Source organism: Plodia interpunctella, chromosome 15, assembly GCF_027563975.2.
Source record: "Plodia interpunctella isolate USDA-ARS_2022_Savannah chromosome 15, ilPloInte3.2, whole genome shotgun sequence".
NCBI classification, from domain to species: domain Eukaryota; kingdom Metazoa; phylum Arthropoda; class Insecta; order Lepidoptera; family Pyralidae; genus Plodia; species Plodia interpunctella.
In genome coordinates, this window is record NC_071308.1 from 9,281,695 (window position 1) to 9,307,813 (window position 26,119).

The window sequence follows — 26,119 nt, forward strand, 5'->3', positions numbered from 1 at the left end:
ATTTCTGTCAGTGATATTACAACTAAATTATTTATAAAGTTATATTGAAAACCGCTTCCAGGCGATCTTTTATATAGGAAATTTATTTCAGAAAGCTTTGTCCTATAGTACACCGCGTATATTGAGTAACAATAAACTTTCACAGTTACACATTGTGAAGAAGATGGGATAGCAAGCAGTTTTGCAGAAAATAACTGTATTTACACTTACCTGAACAAAGGAGACTGTTATGTTCTTAGACTGCTACAAAAGGAACATGTGTGTGCATTTATAATTGTTAATATTGCATTTGGTTGATTCTACTCCGCAACAATTAAACAGACAACATGAATAAATCCTTTTCTTGGATAACTCCGATTTTGTATTGCGTCTCATTGCATTTTCACTGCTTTCCTCCTATGTGTTTTCTTTTTTGCAATATATTTTTTTAATTTCTTGGTCTTTGTAAATATAATTAGTTTTTCATGTTTCTACTGTTGGAAATAGCAACATTTTAGATTCAACATTCATTTCTCCGCTCTCTGTGCTCAAATATTACAGTTTTCCACTAATATTTTCTTTTAGGTATAAACAACCATAGACGATAGTCTATCGTTGAAGTAGTCCATACTTTTTCCTTCCTTTCTTTTTTATGGCTATTATTGTGTTTCTTTCCACGACCCCTAATTTTATTTCTATATTTTCTAAGTAGTTTAAGTTAGACAAAAATGGTTCTTGGAAGATTATCAAAGTTTATGTGGTTATAAATATAATTTGATATTTGAATCATAGGTTGGCATAAGGATCTCATTAATACATTACTACATAGTATAAAACATGGTCGCTTCCCGCTGTCTGTCTGTCCCTATGTTTAGATTTTAAAAACATTTTGATGTTTATTTATTAGATAGTGTTTCAAGAGGAAGACTTATGTGCATATGGTTTTAACCGAGCGAAGACAAGGGGGCCGCTACTTTATTATATACTATATTGTTTAATGGAATTTGTAATTCTCGAATGAGGATTTACATAGTTGGAATAACCCTCATTGCATAATACAAGCAATGGAAAAACAAGCAAACAGATCAGAGACGTTTGTTCTTAAATGCATTGAAACACCCACGACGCGAGATCCTATTTATATGCAAATTCAAGAGAAACAAAGTGACAAACAGACGGATGCCACGTCAAAATTAACGCATAATTCAAGTAAGAATGGCGTATAATTCAAGTGAGTTGTTAGAAACTTTGACTTCTTTATACCAATAACTAGACAGGAATTGAGAAAAAATTTATAAATATTTTATGTATACTTAATAATATTGACTCACAAGTAAACGATTTAATTGATTGATATATAGGTACATAGAATTTAATATATATTGTAATTTTATTTTTATTGAACTTCTATACCAATCCCACATGGAATGGGATAAAGCCGTGCACACCGAATGAGTATGAATATAAATTGGGCGCAATGCGAGAACGCGTGTCTCTAAAATTTCATACAATCATTGCTGCATATGAATTGGATCTTCAAGCAAACATACAAGAAAACATACGAGCTTTTGTATGATGATGCAAGGCGAAAATTAAAACAAAATATAGATGACGCTGCAGCGGTGAAAATTGTTTTGTTACCAGCGATTTTCCATATTATAGTAGTTTCTGAAAATGTTAACCAACGTTTGAGTTTGGCCATACAAAGAGAAAATGTCGCCAGCCTTCTGGGAACTTTACCGCGCGACGACGGCGATTAAGTATCAATTTTTTTAAAATTAATTTAGCATTTATAACTTAGTTTTAATTTTTAATTTAATTTAATTTTTTGTTATAAAATGAAGTATTGTCTCATACTGTAACTTAACTACACTGTTAAGCAAAATGCAACCTAATATCAAAAATAATATCATGAAATTATTCCTTCACTAGTGATAGAAAGTTTGAGGACAAAACCGGGTTATTCCCTATGAAAACACATGGATCTGATCACGCGTGTGGTCAAATAGTTAATTCTCAGTTGTTCAACATTACAGTCACGTAAAATTACGTGTCATGACTCTTATTTACTGATTTTAAAAGGTTACTTTTACTAAATATTTCATGATCAGTTTGTTGGCGACTATATCTTTATAGAATGGTGTCATTAAATGGCGAATTTTTTTTTTCGCAGTTTGACCATTTGACCACACACGTGGTCAGGTGCGTGTGGTTAATGCTGAATAACCCGTAAAGTCTCTGTCTCAGAGCCAATTTAAATCTTGACAAACATTGTTGTAGCGAAATTTATTCAAAGTTACGGAATAACTAGATATTCGTAACTGTTAAGTGGTTCTTAACGTCAAAACAGTCAGTTTACTGTGTTGTTGTTTCGACACAACTCTAATAATACCAAAGGCTGTGGAAAGCTTATTTATTTCTGAATATCTAGCTTCGATTCCACTTAGGGTTGCCACCTTTTCATGTCGACGAAATAGTATTTATTTCTAAATGGCGTTTAAAATAATGTATTTTGGAGAATCCAAGAAAAAAAAAACATAGAACATTTATCTTTTCGTGTACATATGATTGTACAAATTTATTTGTTACAATAAAAAAATTATAGTACAATTTTGTGAAATACAATACAAAGTACAGTGTGCGTAATGCGACTTTGCTATTTACATCTCACCATCGAGTCCAGCTAACCAATCGCAGTGCGTCATTGATTGGTTCGTTGCATCTCACTTCGAATCGATTCGATATCACTTCGCCCTCAGTATACGAGTGGCAACCCTACTCCGTTATCGATTAAGGTTTCTACATATCTAAATGTTGTTAGGTATTTACTGTCTTTCCCTTCACTCATTCTAGAGTGCTCATAATTAAATTCTCGGCTGAGACGCCCCGAATACCAGGGACAGTAAAAAAAACTTTAAATTTTGTTTCAATCCTCTTTGGGAGTGCTGAGAAAAATTAAAATATAGATTAACAAGAATTGTCCTTTCTTTTATAAGAAATAGTGATGTGAATGACGTAGCATAACAGTTATCGTTATAGATTCTCGTGACAAATAGCGACAACGGCTCGTCACAGGTTGGTACTAATCAGTATGTCAACTGTCAACACTTTGTGCTCGCATTGCCGTGGGAACGAGTGGCTTTGTTACTTATACTGTGGTTTTGTTAACCTCACTGATGCTATATCGACGATGTGGTAGGTTAGGTATACCAGGTGATAGTATTTTTTTTAGTATTGTTATTATGTACTGGGCGCGGTGATCCGCTCTCGTGGGATTTTCCCTTTCGGCATCCATGGCTTGCTTAATGTGATTCGAAGTTTTTGATGATGATAAAACTAAATGATGACCTCAGTGGCTTAGTGGTCACCACGTCCATCCGCTATCTGGAGGTCCTGGGTTCGATTCCCAGCGCGGGCGAATATTTGAACGTATGATTATAAATATTTGTCTACGGTTCTGGGTGTGTTGTGCCTGTGTTTGTGTCTATGTGGACTCGCGATACAAGCTTAGCGCTATGTGTGGACCGTGTGTGATGTATGTGAGTGTTGTCCTTTTTTTTCGGACATGGCACATCCTCTTTATAAATAAAGAAGGCTAATGGCCCAGAAGTGGGCACGTTATAGGCTGAAAATGTTGAGAGCTTATTGATTAAAATTTTGACTCATATATTAATAAAGCATCTGCTTTATACCCGCCACCTAATAAATAAAATAACATAAATTTGTAGTCTATCTAATAAAAAAATTATAAAACTTATTTACTTCAGCATGAACGATTTAGTCACGTCAGAACAAATTTATTGTTATACATGTGCGGGCGCGCGGCCTACCCTGTTTTTTGTAGCGGCTACTTACCACGTGTTCGCTAATGGCTTACGATCACTTAGGAATTCCCAGAACATATATTTTGACTGCAACAGTTTAATTGTCTAACATTTTTTTGTACTTACACCAAATCTGAAACCTTTAGAAAGATTACTATGGAATCGAATTTAAGTGGATGTGAGTCATCACTAGCGTCTATAGGTTAGATGCCATAAAGTCAAAATCAGATTATTTTTTTCATGTGTCTAGAACAAAAAAATCTATGGGGCTTGTATTATACAAAACGAAATATATATAAATTAAATAAATATATTAGGACAAATCACACAGATTGAGCTAGCCCCAAAGTAAGTTCGAGACTTGTGTTATGGGATACTAACTCAACGATACTATATTTTATAACAAATACATATATAGATAAACATCCAAGACCCGGGCCAATCAGAAAAAGATCATTTTCCATCATGACCCGACCGGGGTTCGAACCCGGGTCCTCTCGGTTCAGTGGCAAGAACTTTACCACTGCGCCGCCGAGGTCGTCAATAAATAAAAATAAATAAATAATAAATAAATTGATCAATAAAAGTGACATTTGAATATCGTGTTTCATTACGTGAATACATTTGTTACAAACATTGCTAATAGAAGTTAATGATTAACTAGCTTTTAATCGCGGCCTCGCCTGCGTGCATTTCGCGTACATTTTACAACAAATAATCGTTTCGTAGAAAAGCATATCTATAAAATACTAGCAGCGCCCCGGGGCTTCGCTCCCGTGGGAAATTCGAGAGAAAAGGTACCCTATGTGTTATTCCAGGTTATATTCTGCCCATGTACCAAATTTCATAACAATTCGTCCAGTAGATTTTGCGTGAAAGAGTGATAGACACACACATACATCATCACAAACTTTCGCATTTATAATATTAGTAAGAAGTAGGTAGGATTTAATAGATTAGGTATGCGATGAAATAGTAAGTATACATTTCACCGCCTGAAAAGTTACTCTGTATGGGACTCTGTGCAAAGACAATTACACAAATATATATATATATATATTCTTATATAATGTGGATATGGATAACTTGTATGGAGGCGTCACTTGTTTAGGTATAAAAACATAGAGAATGAAGTTTTTCAAGATACTTCTAAATTGTTATTTAATAGTCTTTACTAACCGTCAAACCAGCTGTTAAATTTTCCCTGCTTTCCTGTCAACACGGAAGGTATAAAGGTTATCGATTGACCGATAACGATTGCGTACACGTTTCGAAACGAATCGATATCTCGATTATGGCTTCTCGAATCCAGATACTTTTGAAACCCCGCCGTGTAATAGTGACGAGGAGAAATGATTATTTAAATGGCTAGGTAATTATGGAAAAGTAATTAATAACAGTAAAAAATAGCCATCATCACATTGATCGTTATATTAGTGGCGACGAAGCCTGTTTTGTGGGAGAATCCATTTGATGCAACTTTACTACGACGTTGTTCTATTAGATTCTTTTCTATCAAGTTTTTGTAGTGAAATAATACATTATTATTTGTATTAATAAGTTATATATCTGTAAAATAGTTTTAATTAGCTTTCGCTTTCGGCTTCACGGTCTATTTAGATCTCACCATCGAGTCGATTCGCAGTGAGATGCAGCGAACCAATCACAATGACGCAACGACAACCACACCGCAATTTGATTAGTTCGCTGTGTCTCAAACTCGCATTTCGCCCTCTAATCGCAGTACGTTTGGTGTTTATACAAATACTCACGCATAGCACTGGGTACATTAGATTAATACTTTTTAAGATTCAGATTTTGACCTTGATACAAACATGAGCACAGCCAAAATTAGTCTGCCTTCCGAGAACGGTACTCAAGTTCGCATTCCGAGGTAGGTACTTAGAGGACACATTGTTATAAGAGCTGGACCTTTTGTGTGCCCGAATTATGCCACGACTTCTGTACCACTTTCGTTTATTTTACACAAATTATAAGTTTATATCTTAGGGTGAGTTCACCGTCAAATTTCGTTAACGTTGAAGATTTAGGTAACATTTATTTTATTTGCGCGGGTGGAAATCCGCGCACCGTTGTCGTTTAGACAAAATGGCGTAGTTTGCATCATTTTAGTAATCAATATAGCCGTAACATCAGCTTTCTGGACAAAATATTTTAAAGTAAATGATACATCCAACGTTAGGCGTTCTGGTTTCGATTTTCTATTCTTCTATAAATAAGTCTGCCCGTCTGTCTTCTATACTAAGTATGTATATCTATACCAGTAGTGTAAGTTCTGTTTTCTTTGACCTGTATGTACTATATACATATACATCAAATTGTTTACATTTTTTACCACAAGTAGACCTTGATACAAAATTCGTCTGCATGGATACCACACTCTCATCTAATTAGGTCACTGGATAGCAGTGCTAGCATTGCTGTATTTCAATTTGGTGAGAGATACCGTGTAATCACAATCACGTATGTAATGTAGCAAAAGACATTTGCCTGTGTGACACCTCTAGTGCTGCAGACGGCCATAGGATGCGGTGACTATTTACGATCATATGGGCAATGATTTACAATCATAGTTTTTACAGAAATAAATATTTATTTAACCAGTATATGAGTAGTCGGTGACATAAACCTTTGCCATTTGACTTGTCATTAATAGCCACATTACATTTAATATTTTATGCTTTAGAATTAATAAACGTTTAACTAAATTGATTGCAATCACGATCAGCCATCTTAGTGGCGCCTTTCAGATTGATAGTGTAACAACTTATCTGTAATTATCATCATCCGTCCTAACTTTGTTGTGAACATTGGCTGGAATTTATTTTATTTTTGAATGATATGATTGTCTTTGTAAGGTGGATGTTATGAGCATCCATAACCGGAGAGCATACCTGAAGAAAATTATGAGTGTAGTGGAGACGAGTGACATTTGTCAGGATCGTAGAAATTGTAAATATGCCTATTCTATATCTTTATAACAAAGTGAAAAGTTGAAGTAAATCGCTACATATTTTTCTCTCATCTAAACGCGTACCAGCCTGGGACGCGATCAATTTTCATGATTCGACAGTGATACTTAATGATCAGCCGTTTGCCTAACAAGAAGTTGTAAACCATTAGCTGTGAAGACTTTCTTATCACTTATACTCGTCGTAAGACATCCACGGGAAGAACTGGACTGGCCTGAAGCTGGACAGAAACCACTCGTCAGAATTGCTAATCACTGCATGGTATAAAACAAAGTCGCATGCCGCATCTGTTTATTTCTAAGCTTTTTTCTTTTAAACGGCGCACGCAATGTATTTTGATGCAGTTTTCACTGTTGTTAAGACATTTTATTAACTAAGGTACAAATGAAACAGCCTATTAGACCGTGCGAAGTCGCGATACAAATACATTGAAAAGCATTGATTGAATAAGTATGTTGCTGAAAAGAGATTTTCCTGCAATACATTCACGGCATCGCGACCAGATACGCTTAGTAGAAGAATTATATCTTAAAATTATACCTTAGCCGCTAACTAGGAAATGAATATCTGTTATTTAAAATTACTTAAAGTGACAAATGAAATTAATTTATCAAAATGGTGTAACTATCATTACGACTCCTGTTATTTGGACCAAATCAAGTTATTACTAGATTTGGTGCAAATGACAGGTGAAACAACTATTTATTTTTCATACACCAAATCTGGTATACATTGTCAAAAATAAATGGTTTATAAGTCTATTACATTTATTTCTTAGCGAAAATAAAACAGATTATGCCACATAAATTATTTTAGTAGAAAGTATTATAGTTTGCATAATATTTATTATTATAGAATATAATAAATTATCTAAAGAATAGCGTAATTACTGCATAAAAAGATTTAGTTATGACGTATAAAAATGTAGCTGTATAAACACTGCATGTAACCAAAGTTACACAGACACTAACGTATCAAGTTATTCTCTAGAATATATCAAAACACTTTCTAGCAATAAAAGTTTTAATCCAGCCAGTATTCAAACGTAATGCAATGAAAGAAATATAACACCAAATAATACACCACATAATATAACGATAAAACTATTTAACAGTACAACGAAAGCTACCATACAAGATGGGATAACACAAGTAACCAAGTGTAAATACAACAATAATTTTCCCATAAGAGTCCAACTTTTATATTGAGCAACCATTTATCATGTACGCGACGACGTATCCAATGCGTGTATACAAACACTTAATGAGGCGAAAACTCAAAGAAAACAAGCTATGGATGACGCCTACGCAAATTCCAATGGTGATCTATGGAGATCCACTTACGATTGAGCCCTTGGTGCCTTAAATTTAGTGTAAAGTATAGGTCTTGAATTAGTGAATAGTAATGTCAATGCGTTTGATACATTACTTTGTTCAGTTCCATTATATTAAAGCGATTTGAAAGAGAAAGGTTTAAATGCACTTGTCCCTTACAATTGTTCAGGTGATTCAGAACATATTTTATTATAACTAGGTTGACATTAAAGTACACATTTAATTTATTACTGTAAGGCTAGCATGAAATTTTGCGAGTAATCGTATTGCCAACAACAAAATTTATATGAGCAGGACCGCCTGTGTTATGCTTCTTTTTTCATATAACTTTTGGTGTCGTTACATATCAGCTGACAAGTTTTCTATATCTTTGTCGCCTAGCTTAATCTCGATAGAGAGGTTCAAAGGTCTAGTTGCAGCGGATCACAAAGGTTAATATAAAAATCGCCTTGTGATATCAATTATCGAGTGGTCCAATTCTAAGGCGGGAACCACACGCCTCAGAAAGAAAAAACAACACCCCTGTGATACTTCAACAACTTAAACGAGCAAAGCTGTAGACGATAGTTTAGTAATAATTGCGAAACAATACCATATTAGCTCGGGCCGTCTGGTACTGTTAAATTGACACTTGAGCCTCTATTGTTTCCACAGCCATCGATACCGATTCTTTTATTTTCTCTCGTCTACCTGCCTTTCTCGAAATCTCCAGACCTCTCGAGTGTAGCACCCTTGGAGGCGCCAGACCTTGGAAATTGCACTTGTAGTTATTTAGAATAGGAATGTAACGTAAATATATGTAATTTGATTTTATTGTTGTTACGTGTTGTATACAAATCGATAGAATTAGACTTTGTCTACTAACCAAAAATTTCTGGATAGAACTAGCCTTAAGTTTTTTTTTATAGTAATGGACGGCAAACTAACAAGCGAGTCATTGGATTGTGATCACCGCTGCTCAGAAACAAGTGAAATACTAGTGGTTAAACTGGAGCGTTGCCGACTTTGGACAAAGTTGAAGATTCATTTCTTGAAGGTAGATAGATAAAGGATAAATTTACCAAGTGCAGGTTTTGTTAAGATTTATTCCCTCATTGGCAGAAAGTGGGCGTTGAAAACTACCATAGATAAGATCGGTAAACAAACTCAATTAACATAAGGGACGTTTTAATTCCATGTGAATTGACAGAACAGACGTGCATGTGAATTAAAAAGTCTCACCACAGGATCACCGCTTCTGTTGATAGCTAATGTAATCAAATAACGCCAATAGTAGATATTAAAATATACGTTTATAGATCGTGAAGATGCTATGTCACAATCACAACTCGCATTTGCCATCGATAAATATTGACCGACGATTTCTAGTACGATTCTGCACGCAAAGTATCGATTTGTGTTAGGTAACAATGTTATCGGATCCGATAAAAAAATTACACTTGATCACATAGTAGAATAGAATACAGAGACGAGACTCACACCCACACAGATTACAGAACATAGACTGCTTCATAAAGAAAATCTCAAAGCAATCTCTCTTCTCACAGCCATTGATAGGGTAAGAACATTAAAAATATGATAATTTAATAATGATAAATGTCAACATAAAAAAAGCAAAAATGCTTTCCCTATACTAGAGTTAAGTACATATGAAAAGTGCAGAATGTAACTTTAACAAATATAGTATTGAAAGATGTTCAACACTTGTGTACACAAGCATAATTAACATCCTGAAATAGTAAAAATAGTGAATAATTTGTCCACAAAATATGTGAAGGCACTCAGGTTTTTATTAATGGTAGTCCTGTTTGCCGATGAAGTTGTCGACGAGTTTACTAACGTCGAATTAATTCAACAATCCTTGTTAATTTGCTCACTAATGTGCGTAAGTGTGAATGATCTTTTGGACTAGAGCCAAAGTGATATAGAAATCACTGTGACTGAGAACTCGATTGAAGACGAGACATTTTAAAATAAGACTGAACAAAAACCATAAAAATAAAACAATTGAATTTTATTTTAAGATTATAAAGGTGGTGTGATTTCAAGAATACGCCAGAAAAATGCCCAACAACAACAACAATTTTGAAATTGTCACGACTGTTTAAGAATATTAATTACCATTTAAACGGTATCTTTAGACTCTTTCAATGTGACTAAATGAAACGATTCTTTCACCAAAGTGATCACTCAATCGTTGTCAGTCACAAGATAAAAGACCTTTTAAAACACTTTATGTTAAGATCGAGTACGAAAATCTAAAAGTGTGACGCTGTTAAAAAGAGACCGTACAATTATGATATATGACATATTGAGGCCAAATGGTCCCTGGAGACTTCAAGTGGCAAATATTGTGACTTGTAAAGATGAGAAAAACACTTTAAATGTCGACCAAGATGAACAACATAAATAAACGACTGGCGACAATGTTGTGATTAGAAAATGATGGAGCCTTCCAAGTAAGTATGAAATAATATTCATACATTGAAATGTCAAATAATACTACAAGCGCAATAAATGTGAATTTGCTATATGTAATGTACCTGTTGATATTATGAATTTATAAACGGTTGTGCAATGCCTCAAATCTGGGATTTACCTACTTTGCTAGATTTGATTAATAGAGTAATTCATTTTGTTCACGTGTAGTTGATTTAACACGATTTGAATAATTAGTTATAAATTCTAGGTATGATCATTTCAGATTTTTAGAGATAATTTAAAAAAATAATGTCTACAGCTTGTTTCTTTTCTTTTCATATGTGGTAATTACTAATATTGGTAATAATATTTTATTTAAGTCTCCTAAATTTATAACGATAAATATTATTAATCTCTTCACCGTAATAATGTTAATATATGCCAATAACTACATATTACAAAATAAAGTCTTTGCCTCTATCGATCTGTTTCTAAGCTTTCTTCTTTCCACACAACGGATTCTGATGCAATTTATTCCTGAAGGTTTAAGAATAAAATAATCGTATCACATTACAAAAATCAGAATACAGTTACTAGTTTCGGGATCAATCGCATAAGCACATCCATTTTTTTTGTCAAGTTACCATTAGGTAGTATTGTCGTCGACAGACGCCTGTCCCATTGAGTCATTGAGTGACGGGCAATTTCGTGTTGCTTTTTGAAAGAGATATGATCGTAAAAAAACTTGTCAAAACACCGAAACTGATCGGAGGTCCGTTGGCGCCGCTGATTCTGCTTAAAGCACTTCAATAGCATCACTGGATAGTCCAAGAAATAGTAGAAAAGATGGTTGTTGTTGACTGCTTTTCTGAAAAAGTCTGTCCTGGATTAGGTAAGAAATTCACGTGTCTTTTGGCACGAATTAACCATGTCCTTTCTAATATCCATACTAATATTTAGAAAGAAAAGATATTTGTATGTTTTATTTGTAATGAATAAATTACTTAAATTAATAACCTACTAGATCGATTTTTAAATAATCTAGGAGTAATTTAAGCTTTTTTATTGTTTACAAGCGAATCTGGTATGGATTGCTAATTAATTATAAAAATGAAAAAAAAAAGAAGTATATTTATTTAATGCTGTCTCTCGTTTAGTGAATAGTTGTTTGCTTTAGTATATATTCAGGTGGGTTGACAATTTGTAGGTCAATTCCATTAAAATATTCATTTGTGAACTGAGTCATTCACATTACCATCACCATACCTTATTACTAAAAACTTTCTAAGATAACTCAAAACATGGTGAGCGTAGACGTTATCCTTATGGTTTTAACTTTAGGAAGTTCTGATATTCTAGAAAGGAATCTCAATATTGTTATAATTACTCATCAAGATAGTGACGATGACAAACTTATAGAAAACAATATTCATTGTGATTGTGGGTACGAGTGACAAAACAATTTAAATGATTACTTAAATGGTAACAACAGAGAGGTTAAAACAGCGGTCTCATTTATCTACAGACGTTGTAATGTTGATGAAACGATCATGTTGTGTTATGTAAGCCAATCAACAATCAATTTCTTTATTTTATTGTTCAAATTCAAATCATTTATTCAGAAATTAGACCTTCACAGGCACTTTTTCTCGTCAATTTTTATATTTATAGTTATTTCTCACAAGCTACAAACTACTATTGTGAAAAATAAACAAAATCTCAATAGACATGATGCTACACTAAATAAAGAATTGTTTCGTAGAAAGTATTATAGTTATCTATAGTACAACATGGTCAGAGACGACACAGTTGACTAAATCGAAAACGCTGGCCACCAATATCCATTTAGTTTACAATAACGACTTATCGGTGGTAGAATCGACACACAGAAATTTGTAACAGAAACCGAGAATAAAAATTCAAATTCAAATTAATTATTTCATTGTGAATAATTATGTCATAGGTGAACAAAGATGGTACAACACATTGGAGAGTTCACTATGTCCTGCCACGTGGGGCTTACAATGATATTTAATACTTCTTATTCTTATTTAAGAGCTATGCTCTTGTCGGTGGAGTATACGCCGCGCCTCTCTATCCTCGGCTTTGCTTTTAAGGTCTCGATACGACACAACGCCTGCCTTCTCTTTCAGTTGCTTGCATAACTCTTCCTCGGTCTCCCGGGACCTCTTCTTCCTTTCACCTTTCCTTCAAAAATAGTTTTAAATAAGGCGTCGTGTCGTATCAAGTGGCCAATCATTCTTCCCCTTCTATTTTCTATTTCTGCCAGCAGTCTTCTCTTTTCGTTTACTATTTCCAGCACTTCTTCATTGCTTTAATACAATAATTAAATAATAATTTAACAAATCAAATTTTAACTAGCATATTTATCAACAAAAAGTAATTAAGGTCATTTAGCTTGATAATAAATCAGATTTTCATTGTCATCATTTAGGAAGTCATTTATATGATAGTAACATTTATTTAATAATAAAATGTGTAGGGATATTTTATATAGTTTCAAATCACTCATTGTACGAAAATATTTAGGGAGTTTGTTATATATCTACGGTCAAAGAGGTAAAATATGGTATAAAAGATGGTGAATACGGCGAATATTCTATAGACAGCGGTTCCTTTGAATCGGTGGTGGTATAATGGTTACGACGCCTGTCTGTGGATCGAAATGTCCCAGGTTTGAATCCTAATCGTGCCACACGAGTTTGTGTACTAATCTGACTCAGTACTTATAGTAGTTTTCATCGTCTACCATTTGCTTCCAGTGAAGGAACATCGTGATGACACCTGTACACTGGTTGATATTTTTAATTTAGTGTGAAATGGAGTAGGCAATGGCAAACCACTCCATTAATAGTGTCAAGAAAGTTGTTGTGTGTATTTCATTCCACGTAATTACCACGACCCTCAGCCATGAGGAAATACAACTATGAAGAGAAGAGACTCCACAGGTAAAATTATAAATTTTCAAATTAAAAAGAGACACATGTAATATTGAGTTTCAAACGAAATTTATAGTATTGTTGTAAATATTTAATTTTTAATGTTTATAATGGCTGTTGTTGAGAATAATAATAAAGTTTATAAGCAAATTGCATCTCTCCTACGACCTGATCCTAGTTAGGCGCAGAAGGCGTGGAACCATCAATCAAATAAATTTCAATTAGTCGACGACGCCAGTCAAGCCTTTTATTAAATCGAGTTGCATAAATCTTAAGACGATCATTTCCATACTAGTCAACTTGTTTATGATTTTGATGTATATTTTCTATATTTCTTTCTATAACTTGTACTTTTCCAGAAATCCTTCTCCATTTTGCATGTGTATGTCATTTTTAGTTTTAAAATAGCTTATTGTCATGTCAAAAGTTTAAAATATATTTCAAATGTAGTCGAGGCTGTAGTAATGATGATATTTAATACGCTAGCTGCGCCCTGGAGCTTCGCTCCCGTGGAAATTTCAGAATAAAAAGTACCCTATGTATTATTCCAGATTATATTCTACTCTACACGGGTAACAAACATATGATACATACATACTCACAAACTTTCGCATTTGTAATATTAGTAGGATGGTGTTAACACACCATCCTCCTTTATATCTAAAGATTATAACAAATATGGATTGAAAATTGGGAAAAAGTATTCTAGGAGTGCAGGCAGTGATTTTTGCACAGAGAAGGAAGATTTTTATGCATGCAATAAGGTCAATAAATTCAGAATTTTGCCTCTCTCAGCATCACCAAGACATAACTTGAAAGCGAAATCATATCAGCATTTAATCAATTCATAACCACATTTCCATTTATCGGTCATGTTCCATTGTCACGAACAATTGCTTGCGGTTCACTCAAATGTTGTACATTCTTTTCATTCGTTCGTTTCTCAGAAAACAATAATCCAAGTTGAAAAACAACGTCATTCTCGGAAAGGGTGTGGTTGGTCCTTTCTTTTGTTGGGTGTAAAAAATATTGCATTTGAACTGGAATTTGTAGGTTACTTTGTTAGCAAGTCTACGCTAACACGGAATTCCGTGGTAAAAACAACTATTGATCACTTTTTTGCTTAAGATCTTAATAAAATAAATTGTTGTTGTTCTGTTTCACTGCTTGCTGATAAAGTATCAGATATCGATTAGCTATCAGACACCAATAGCGTTAAAATAGTTTTTCGCAAGTTTTTATGGCCAAACACATCAGGTTAATTTTTCTGTCAGAATAATTATCACAACATAGGTCTTTTATCAATGAAAATAGCTGACAAATCCATTAGTGCTAAACCTTGTCTATTAAAACGTGTAGAAAATTAAATAAATATTGTAATTAATAAAATCAATACTGCTGATATAAGATTTATTGGTCAATTAATATACTCATGAAAATTGACAATATCTTTTAAAACAAACATTATCGTAGTATAGTAAAAACTAAATGCTACAAAATACAAAAAAGACCCCACACGGGACCCGCGCGTGAGCAAGTCTTACTAAACAAACAATATAAGGGAAGAAAAAAGAAATTTATATTTCCGGCCAGTCGAAGTTGAAAGTAAAGATTTTTGAAAATAAAAATTGGAACTCCTCGATCGCCACGTTTTATAGCCAGCCAGCAACAGATAGGAATTGTGGTTAAAATTGTGTTATTAGTGGGGCTAAAATTAGGCAGCTCAATATGTAACGATTGCTTTACACTTCAAAATAAACAAAGGAAGACGGTTTGAAGTTTACTTCAAGTCTGTAGACATCCGAATTTCGATAAAAGGAAAACAGGAATTTTTACACATTATTTACCTACTTTTTATGATAGGATTCCAACGGAAGCAATCCCAATATAAGCTGCATCTGGCACTTGCATACATAGACAAAGGAAATAAGTATCATACTTCAAGTTATAATTATATCACTAAATTGAATCATTTATATTAACGCCAGTTAATTTCAAAATCAGGAGACTATTACTAAGTCGTTGGCGCCAGTGGATAATTACATAAATGCCTACGTTATATACCTACAGTAAATAAGTAATGTAATAGGCGAGAGTTATCTATTAATTTTAATATGTAGTAGGTAGGTACTAGAGGTTCAAAATTGTGTATTTTTGATAATAAAAAGAAAAGAGAAATTTCTCTAGTTAGTATTAAAATATAATTTATACTATACTGTCATACACTGTTCAAATGAGTTTCTTTCGGCATTTCTTCTCAGCAGTGGTCGTTCCGAAATGCCAGTAGTTTGTAGCTTGTGAGAAATAACTATAAATATAAAAATTGACGAGAAAAAGTGCCTGTGAAGGTCTAATTTCTGAATAAATGATTTGAATTTGAATAAATATAAATATCTAAATAAACGTATTTTTACTGTTTGTAAAGTGTGTGGAATTGATGATCAGAAAATATTTATTAATCAACAATGCGGCAAAAAATCCACAATAAGATAATTCTGAATTTAGTCCTGCTCCCCGCTGCACTGGGCTTCAAATATTTGACCCCTGTGATCAAAATTAGACACTTTCAAACAACACAAAAGTTAATAAGAAAAAGAAAAATATTTTTTTGTCCAATTCATTCATCACTAGCAATGATCTCATTGGGCCACAGTTTTATTTTATTTTTTATTATATTTAAGTTTATTCCTTTTGTTTGACATTAAAATGACACTTCCTAGATGTGTCATGTTAATGTCAATTGGTATAACAGTCCATCAACAATCATAACTGTGAATCAAATAGTTAATATCACGATCGTTCGTTAAGTGTATCGTATGAATTGATTAGAATAGCCATGTTTTATGGTATACCATAAAACATGGCTATTTGCAGCTTCCGTGGTCCAGAGCAGTGCGGTGGCGAATTCGTCCAAAAGGCTCAGGTTCAAATCTCAGACGAGAACAAGACCTTTAAACTCCTATATTACTGTTAAGTGATTAATACAAAATATTTTATACTACTGCTGACGTTGATGCTCACTGTGGACTTATATGTGTTCTTATATTATGTACTATATATATTTGTTCTTTATATGTGAAATAAATATATTAAAAAAAACCGGATGGCATTATTTATTGTTCTTTTAAAGGTCATAGCACACTTCCACCGCACCGCTCCCACTCGGCAAGATTACGTTCATTGAAAAGTGAGTCTGAGCGTCCACTGCAGACACACTTTACATTGACACCAAATTAGCGAACTTCTTATTGACAGCTCTCGTTTTGTCAGTGTGTACTATGCCTAAAGGGCTATACTTTAAAGCTCATTTTTCAATAAATGTAATTTTGCTGGGTGGGAGCGGTCCGGTAGAATTGTGCTATGGCGACTTCAAATAAAATACGAAGGAAAACATCGACAGGAGACCATGGGGCTTACCATCATCTCTTAACGCGATCCACTTTACGACCTAAACTGAACTGCATCGCAAATTCGCACCATCGACTTAATTTTTAGTATGAATGCGATTCATTTCAGATTACTAAATTAAACTGCGCTGCATTTGAATCGTTCCGTAATAGTTGATGGTAGGCCTGCAACCTCTAGATAGGAGACTCTGGATAGCAGACTGGATATATAAAGCACACATGAAAGAAAAATGCTTCTTTTCGTAATAGATTGTTGTGGTCATTACGTATTTATAAGTAAGTTCCACTACAAGAATTTTTTAGTCGCAAAAAACATTTGCATTGGCACACACGTCTTTCAATTTAAAATCTACAGTCCATTCAAAAGTGCTCCTTATCCCAACAAGTTTCTAATATTATTGTACTTGCAAACAAATTGACAAGAAACGTGCCTATAACTTTTGAGTTGACCTCACTTCAGAACTGTCAACTGGGCACCACTTGCCCAAAATTGCAAAGTCATTGCATAGAGACAGAGTTATCTCGACAAAGAGTTGCGTGTTTAGAGACAGGAAAAATTATGGAAAATACACAAACTTTGACTGTTAAATAATTGCAAAACAATATTTAATGAGCAAATATTCACTTAAAAGCTATAGCTTCCGGCATCGCTTAGCCCAACTGGTTTATCTAAAGATGGTCAGTAGAATAAGGTCGCTATCCATAGCTGCGTAAAGTATGCAAGATAGTTTTGTGTTTACCTCTGTTTTCATTTCCGCCATTTTCCGCTCCTGAACATAGGCTACTTTTAGATATTAAATTATGCGTGTCATCATTTTAAGGTGTTGTTTTATCAGCTATGTATGAAATGGAGTAGGCAATAGCAAACCACTCTATTAATACCATTATACAAGTTACATTCCACATAAAGGCCACAAGCATCAGCTAAGAAAAATATGATGGATTAAGAAAATAATTTACGCCGAATTTTTAAATAAGAACGAAGAGAAGAAGTTCAATAAATAAATTAAAATAACTCTTTTGTGTTGTTATTAGTAAAAAACATGATGGTCAGTTGAATCTGAAGTGAGTTCACAATTATAGCTTACTGGTCGATATAGCTTAGCAATAGCGACACACAGTAGTGGAGTGACGGCTTTTGCACGGGAGCATTACAACGAATCGCTGGTCAAACATGCACCACTAACACTTGTAACTTTGTAAAAGTTTTCTTCTTAGAAACAATAGCGTGAAATTTGTTTTGTTTATAGAAATTGTAACTATGACTGTTGCTTTGTGCCAAATTGAGGAAACTTGAAGAAAAATACCTTGGCAAACAAAATATTCATCTCTCTCTCATCTGAGCGTTTTCCCGGTTTCTTTCTGAGCCGCTGAGCGTCGGAGCTTAGCGTCCGCTTTCCTACTTTTTACTTCACTTCGCAAAAGTCTGGCTGTTATTTTTTTAGGGTCAGTTGCACCTGTCAACTTTGACGTTAACTTTAACCTGCGCGCCGCCGCCGAATAGTTGAAATGGCGAATTTTACTGGATCAACTTTTAGGGCGAGTTGCACCAGTCAGCTTTGACGTTGACTATAACATGGGCGTCGCCGTCGTTTAGACAAAGTTGACTGTCGTATAAGTTGGCTGGGTCAAGGATTAAAATGTGTTTTGTTTTCTTGTACAAGGGTTACAAGTCTTACGATAGATTGTTTATTTAAACGTAATTTATTATTAAATGTATATAGTGTGTTATGGTTTAACCTGAGCAAAGACGGGACGGGCCGCTAGTAAACTATATGAAATTATTACTTATTAAAACTGAACCCAATATCTAAGAAATTAACACGTATCAACATGATCGGTGTGAAATCAAGTTTCATAATTAATTATGATAAGGTGTGGTCGATTTCCCGTCCATTGATTGGCTGGTTTTAAATAGCTACTTTATATAATGTTGCGTTAACGACACACTTGCAAATATTAATATAATATTCGCAAGTGTGTCGACGGTATACAAATTTCAAATACATAGAGATCTATGTATTTGAAATTTGTGAAATTCATCCTCCTCGGTGGTATCACTGGGGGGATATTTTCTTTTTTTTTTTTTTTTTAATAAAAAATCTACACCTATTTCTTTCACGGTAAAAATTTCTCAAATATTTACCTTCAATTTTGTAATTGACGACAAAAACGTTACAAAATGTAACTACAGTAACAAAAACAAATGAGCTCTGTTTGCCCATTAAAACCCAGTAATGGGCTGTTAATTTTCAGAACCTATAAATGACGCAACAGTCTATGAACAACCCACAATGGAGTGTTATATTAACATTCCAAATCAAACAGAAGCATAAGCAACTAAATATGTTAACTACTTATTTGACAAAGACGTTGTAATTTTGTCATGGTGTGTTCTGACCTTTATGTCGTGTGGCCCATGTCATAAGAGAAAAACGTTTCGTTTTCCGCAAAGTTAAGCAAAAGTAATGAACAAATCTATGATGAACTGCAATAAAAATGGACTTCTAATAATATCACGATGGTCAATTTTAACGATCTCTGTTGCTCGTGATTACGTGGATCGAGATAACGTAATACACTCATAAATATATTAAGACAAATCACACAGATTGAGCTAGCCCCAAAGTAAGTTCGAGACTTGTGTTATGGGATATTAACTCAACGATACTATATTTTATAACAAATACATATATAGATAAACATCCAAGACCTAGGCCAATCAGAGAAAGAACAAATAATAAAAGTAAATAAAAAGTAATTAACCTCTATATAGTAATAGGTAATTAAAACTCGGCCATCTTTTACGGTCAATGAAATGAAGATAGAAAAAAGCCAAGCCACAATTTTCTTAAGTAGATACATATATAAGTGTTTGAAAATACTTATTAATTAAGTCTGTCTATCGTATTCAACAAATTGTGCAAAGAAGCTAAAATAAATCAATAAAAATATTTTTTTAAATAAATAGAAATCGCTAATCGTTTATTTTGGACCACAGCCAAAATGCCCCCGGTAAACCATCAACATTTCAGCGGAGGGCGGCTGGATCCCCTTGATTTATAGACAAAAGCTCAAGTTGTTATTGAAAACCAAATGTGGTAAGCACTGCTGACTACTGCTGACATAACACTCATCTAATTGACTGCTGGAGATTGTAATCTTTTATCTCCTTTTGAAATATATTGAACTATTAATTTTGAATCTTAATAAGCTTTTGTCTCTTTCTATCAATTGACCTGTTTTTACTCAGACATAATTCTGTTTTGACACAATTATTATTAGTCGATGACCCGATGGTGCTTCTAGTTTCGGCTCCCAACTAGAGAACTCCTGAACGGTTAATCTCAACTTCCTAACTATTATTGGAAATGCGAAAACATATTTGTTTGTTACCATTTCAAGCTTTATCTGACAAGATAATTTTCTTGAATTTTCTCATATGTTAAGAAGAACATAAGCTACTACTTTTCATTTTGGGAAAAAGCATTCTTCCCGATGAAAATTCACGCGGGCTAAGCCTCACGTAGAAGCTAGTAATATATATATATATATATATATATATATATATATATATATATATATATATATATATATATATATATATATATATATATATTACTAACTTTTACGTGATTGTGAATTGGATGCGAAAAAATGGTGACCACTCAGTAACAGAAGTCGTAGTCAAGTACTTATACACTAGAGTGAGTTGCACCAGTTAATTTTGACGTTAACTAGAAAAAGAGATAGTACGCCATTTTATATAAACGTCGCGCGTCGGCGGTGCGGCGGCACGCAAGTTTAAATTCATGCCAAAGTTAACTGGTGAAACCGAACTTAAATCTATCCATTAACTTGATAAGCTCATAACCTCAATTAATTGTCGCAAATATCCGTCTTAATAAATTGTAACTTAGAATTGAAATTTTATGTGGTCACTAGCTTCTGTCTGGAATATAGTAAAACTTTCTTAAATAGTTATTTTTCATGGGTTTATTGAAGTGGTGGTAATAAAATGATTAAGACGCCCGCCTGGTGACCTAAACGTCCCAGGTTCGATTACTACTCGGGCCACGCGAGTTTGTATACCAATCTGACTCATGTCAAGTCGTTTTCGTTAACCACAATAAAGTTCCGATGAAGGAATCGTGAGGTAACCTGAAGGTTTGCCTTCTCCAATTCACAAGAGGGTGAATCGAGAAGGCAATGGCAAACCACTCCATTAATATTGCCAAGAAAGTCGTTGTGTGTGTTGATTATCACGTAAGGACCACGACCCTCAGCTATAAGAATAAAGGTTTAAAAAAACGACTGTAAAGAAGGTTTCCTTACATATTTTTAAAAGAAATCACCCTGTCGTGTCTGTATGTGTGAACGCGATAAACTCAAAACCTACCAGGTGGATTTTTATACAGTTTTCACCAATAGATAGTGTTATTCCGAGGATTTAAGTGATGATTTATTATGGTTTAACCCAAAGGTAGCCGAAGAAGAGTAACAGAACAAATGATTATACAAAATCATAATTCATACGAATAATGCCGCGTGCTACAGTTAGTTTAAATAAAGATGAATGGTAATGTAAATTTAAAAGCACTAAACTGTATGATTATCATGGGGGTCAAGTAAAATGTAGGCCAATACAAAACGAGTTTGTCTGTAAGTTTATATGGTAGGTACTATATTATAATGCAATAAGAAAATATGTACCTAATGATTCCTATAACTTTCAAAGACATAATTTACAGTTAAGTTATCAGCAGTAAACATAACTAAGCTTTTCTTTGATTCGAAATTAGTTATTGACATTTTTATACATAGGGTAGATGACAATATAAATAAATAAATAAATATAAATATATTAGGACAAATCACACAGATTGAGCTAGCCCCAAAGTAAGTTCGAGACTTGTGTTATGGGATACTAACTCAACGATACTATATTTTATAACAAATACATATATAGATAAACATCCAAGACCCGGGCCAATCAGAAAAAGATCATTTTCCATCATGACCCGACCGGAGATCGAACCCGGGACCTCTCGGTTCGGTGGCAAGAACCTTACCACTGCGCCACTGAGTTCGTCATAGGTAAAAATACAATAGGTAAGAAAGTTGTAAAAAATATGTATGTTTTACATAAAATATTAAGACCATATTTAATTAAGACCATTGTGATAATTTATATAAAGACTGTAACAATGCTACTGGATACGAATATTTAAAGTTAAACAACAATAAACTCAAACAATACTCACCATCGGAAAAAAACTTCATTTTGAAGAACTTTTATTAAGAAGTCATCAACGTAAACGCATTTTTTTAGGTAGCTGTAGCGAACAAACATGGCTTTTGATATTACTCAATCGTGACGTCACGTTAGAGTATAATTTCGTATGGAACATTTGGACGTAACTATCTTAGACGTAAGAATAATCTTATCTTGGACGTACGAGTATTTCTCCCTCAGGTAGACAGAGCCAATATTTGAGAAAATCGAAGGTCTAGTTTGGTACCTACATCTAGCTTATCCATTACTATTTCACATATATACATATATATGCTAGACATATATATTAACAACCCAACCCATTACCCAACACATTAGTTTAACGTGGTATTTATTTAATAATGTTCTGTGTATTGTCAATTTATATATTACTATGTATCTATTAAGGATACAAATATTTTAAAAAGTAGCTAAATTTCATTGCAAAAAAAAATCAGTTACCTTTATTCGACTGATCATTCAATGCTATTTAATATAAAAATAAAAAAGATTATAAGTTGTAATAAATGTTAAATTTCAGAGTTAATAAATAAACCTTTAAAGGTACCTAAAATACCTAAAATATCCTTTATAGAAAAAAATCTTTAATTTAATTTCAAGCTATAAACGATCAGACTAACCTGTTAAAACAACACACATAACTTTTAAAAAAACCACAACCCTTTTTAACACTTCACGTCACAAAAATTAAAAGCACAATCACTGAATCCGAATACAGAAAATAATTCGCTGAATCCCAATTCACAAATCGATGTATCGACGATCGTAAACAATCGATTATGATCGAGTCCGCGCGTGGTATCACGATGCGCGTGCGCGTCGAACTGGCGTAAGCTCTCGAACGCTATTGAACTTGGCAAGCCTGAAAAGCTTATTGAGCTTTTGACGATTCGATTCGGTCTCATTTGTAATGACTTGGATATATTTGGAAAAATAGAACAATTTTCTATATTTATATATCATTAGTCATTTTGCGAGTAAAAATTTAAATAATATTAGATTATTCCGTGAGATATACTTACCAACAAATATAATGTACGTATACTTATTTTAATTTTGCTAAATTATATTATATATAATATAAATCAAAGAATAATGATAAGACAATATTTTCTTATCACTTAAACTTAGCTAAACATTTTAGATATTGGTTTTCATGAACTCTTTAACTATAGGAACCTTAGCCTTACGACAACTATTGGAGAATTTTCTTGTCAACGGTGGTATCTCTTCCATATATATCTATGTAATACACGTACAGTCAGTAGCACATCAAGGTACCCTGTATGAACTTCTATGGCGTGGTAATAGTGACGAGTTTGCAATGAATTTAGGTAGGTTGGTGTACTTGAATACATATTTAAATCACTACTACAGCTCCTACCTTCAATTTTTAATTTATTCAAACAAGCGTCGTTGAGCGCAAACGGTTGGCACAAAAAATGACCAAACCAGCCATTGTTCCTAAGTCCGTACCTGAAGTAATTGGTCTCATTGTTGTCTTTAAGACTTTCTTCACCTGGTATAAATTAAAGGCTCTAAGCATTTTGAATTAAGGTTGAAAATCGAGTGAGAGTGATAAGACTTGTCTAAAGTGTTTCACAAACAATTGAAAGTACGTCTTCACAAATACTTTATTATCTGTCGTGTCGTGGTGTTTAAATATGGTACTTTGCTTACTATATCTAAGACAATATCATGGATGGTCGTGGTAAAAGTGTCAAACCGTGGTAAAAAGTGCAGTGGTAGGTGTCGTTAACCTAACCCAGTAAGGATAACAAAGACCATGCGAAGTGTAGAAAAAAATAAGAAAGTGGTGCCAAAGAAACCGGAAAAACTCGAATGGGAGACCTTAGAGAACGATGGACCCAAGAAAATTATTAATTATCATTATCAGATGATGATCCTCCTCGACGACAAGCCAGCACTTCACGGGTTTACCCGTTCGCCTGTGCCACGTGGAAGGGACTGATATTTGTTCTCCTAATTCTTAATACGATTAGGTACTTTTCTATTTTAATTTGTGGTAAACTAGCTTTTGCTTTGAAAGGTACCTTGTCCTTCTCCATACCTTAAACTGCATGTGTGTAAAATTTCAAGAAGATTGGTTGATCAAGAAGATTGGTTGACCAGCCATGAAGAGGTGACAAACAAATATACTTTCGCATTTATAATATTAGTTAGGATTACTTATGATCGTCGTTTCTAAAGTATTTTATTATTATCTAGATAATAATGAATTTTGTATCAAACACAGCTATGAATTAATAAAAGCAGTACCTACATGTATATACTTTCAATGAGATTTCCATCGTTTCATCGTTAAGGCACGGATACACCTATTGCAGACCAATTTCATTTAGGTTTTAAAAATACATAATATATTTTTTTACAAAATCAAGTTGCAATCGGGTCATGATGGAAAATGATCTTTTTCTGATTGGCCCGGGTCTTGGATGATTATCTATATATGTATTTGTTATAAACTATAGAATCATTGAGTTAGTATCCCATAACACAAGTCTCGAACTTACTTTGGGGCTAGCTCAATCTGTGTGATTTGTCCTAATATATTTATTAATCACAGCGTGACTAACATAAATAAAAGCTTGTAAAAATGATTTTAAATAAACAATAAAATAGTATGAAATTCGCAAGGTGGACAACCGTCACGATTAGAGATTGAATTACAACTGACTCGGGAAGCGCGGAAGCGATGCCATGGGATTACGTCATATCCGTTTAGCTTGCTTAGCACCTTTACTTAGGGTTGTCAGCCCTTTGGCATACCAAGTAAGGATGTGACGTGTACGCATCTACACAGCCAGCCATGCATACAAAAAAGCGCACGCGTGCACGCGTTGGGTGTGCACCGACCTTAAATATAACTTAAGTAGGTACGTATGTTCATTTCGCACAAACCATTTGTTTTATTACATTTGTTTTATTATTTCAATGATAAAAGTTAGCACGGTGCGTGATCAGGTTCCTAGTTGTGTACTCATTGAAAAATCGAAAGGTATTTTGATATTAAATCAAATTTTATCGTTTTTAAATTCTTTAAAAATAACTCCAAGAATATTTTTCATTCTAAGAATAGTTTAAATATTGCCCTTCCTTATTGCTGAAAGTTATAGTTATAACGAATACGTGGAATGAAATATTAATACTTTTCCTGATAGTAGCGACGGAATAGTTTGCCATTATATTTTCCGTTTCACACATATATAAATAAAACCGGTCAAGTGCGAGTTGAGCTCGCGTTAGAGAGTTACTTACACTTTATAGAATTCCTGTAATAGGTTTTCCTATAATCTAGAAGCTATCAACTTATTATACATATCACACATGGTTTTTAACTTATTTTTGAAAATAAGAATGAGATGAAAAAAATCTGGAATCGAGCGGGAATTGAACCTGTCTATCCGAGACAGTGCCCTTGACCCAGTGGTCGAGAAATCGAACGGCTATTTTTTCATCTAAATAAATAAATAAATAAATTGTTCAAAATCTTTGCCTCAGTAGTTTCGGAGATCAAGAGGGGTCGCCAGCAACGCCAGGGGTGTCACGCACATATAGGTACTCCATACGAGTTTTTTTTTTAGAGATTATAATCTCAAATGTGATATTATAATTGTTGTGATTATTAAACTTTAATTTGCCAAATATTTATAACTTTTATTCTACGAAAGAGAATATATAATATAATCCTATTCATATCACAATTCCTGTTACGATAGGAATTGTCTGTCGGGTCAGGTTAGGAAGCGGGTTAGGTTTATAATAAATATTGTTTTTTTTTTAAGTTCCTAACCTAACCTGCGACCGGGTTACAATTTTAGGTCAGGTTCGGAATAATCGAAAGAAATTTAAACAACATTTTTTTAAATAAATACAACAACACG

At 33.7% G+C, this 26,119-nt stretch overlaps 1 protein-coding gene across 5 annotated transcripts in view; it reads right to left on the bottom strand.

Annotated features, from left to right (window-relative positions):
* LOC128675832 (uncharacterized) overlaps positions 1 to 26,119 on the bottom strand; it is a 180,375-nt gene that overhangs the window by 64,019 nt on the left and 90,237 nt on the right. The window contains exon 1 of one of the 5 annotated variants that reach the window (XM_053755531.1): positions 22,835 to 23,043. The exons of the other annotated variants lie outside the window; for them this stretch is intronic. The gene's annotated coding sequence lies outside the window, so the exon portion shown is untranslated. Of the gene's footprint in view, positions 1 to 22,834; positions 23,044 to 26,119 lie in introns of those variants that run through there. 5 annotated transcript variants of the gene reach the window in all.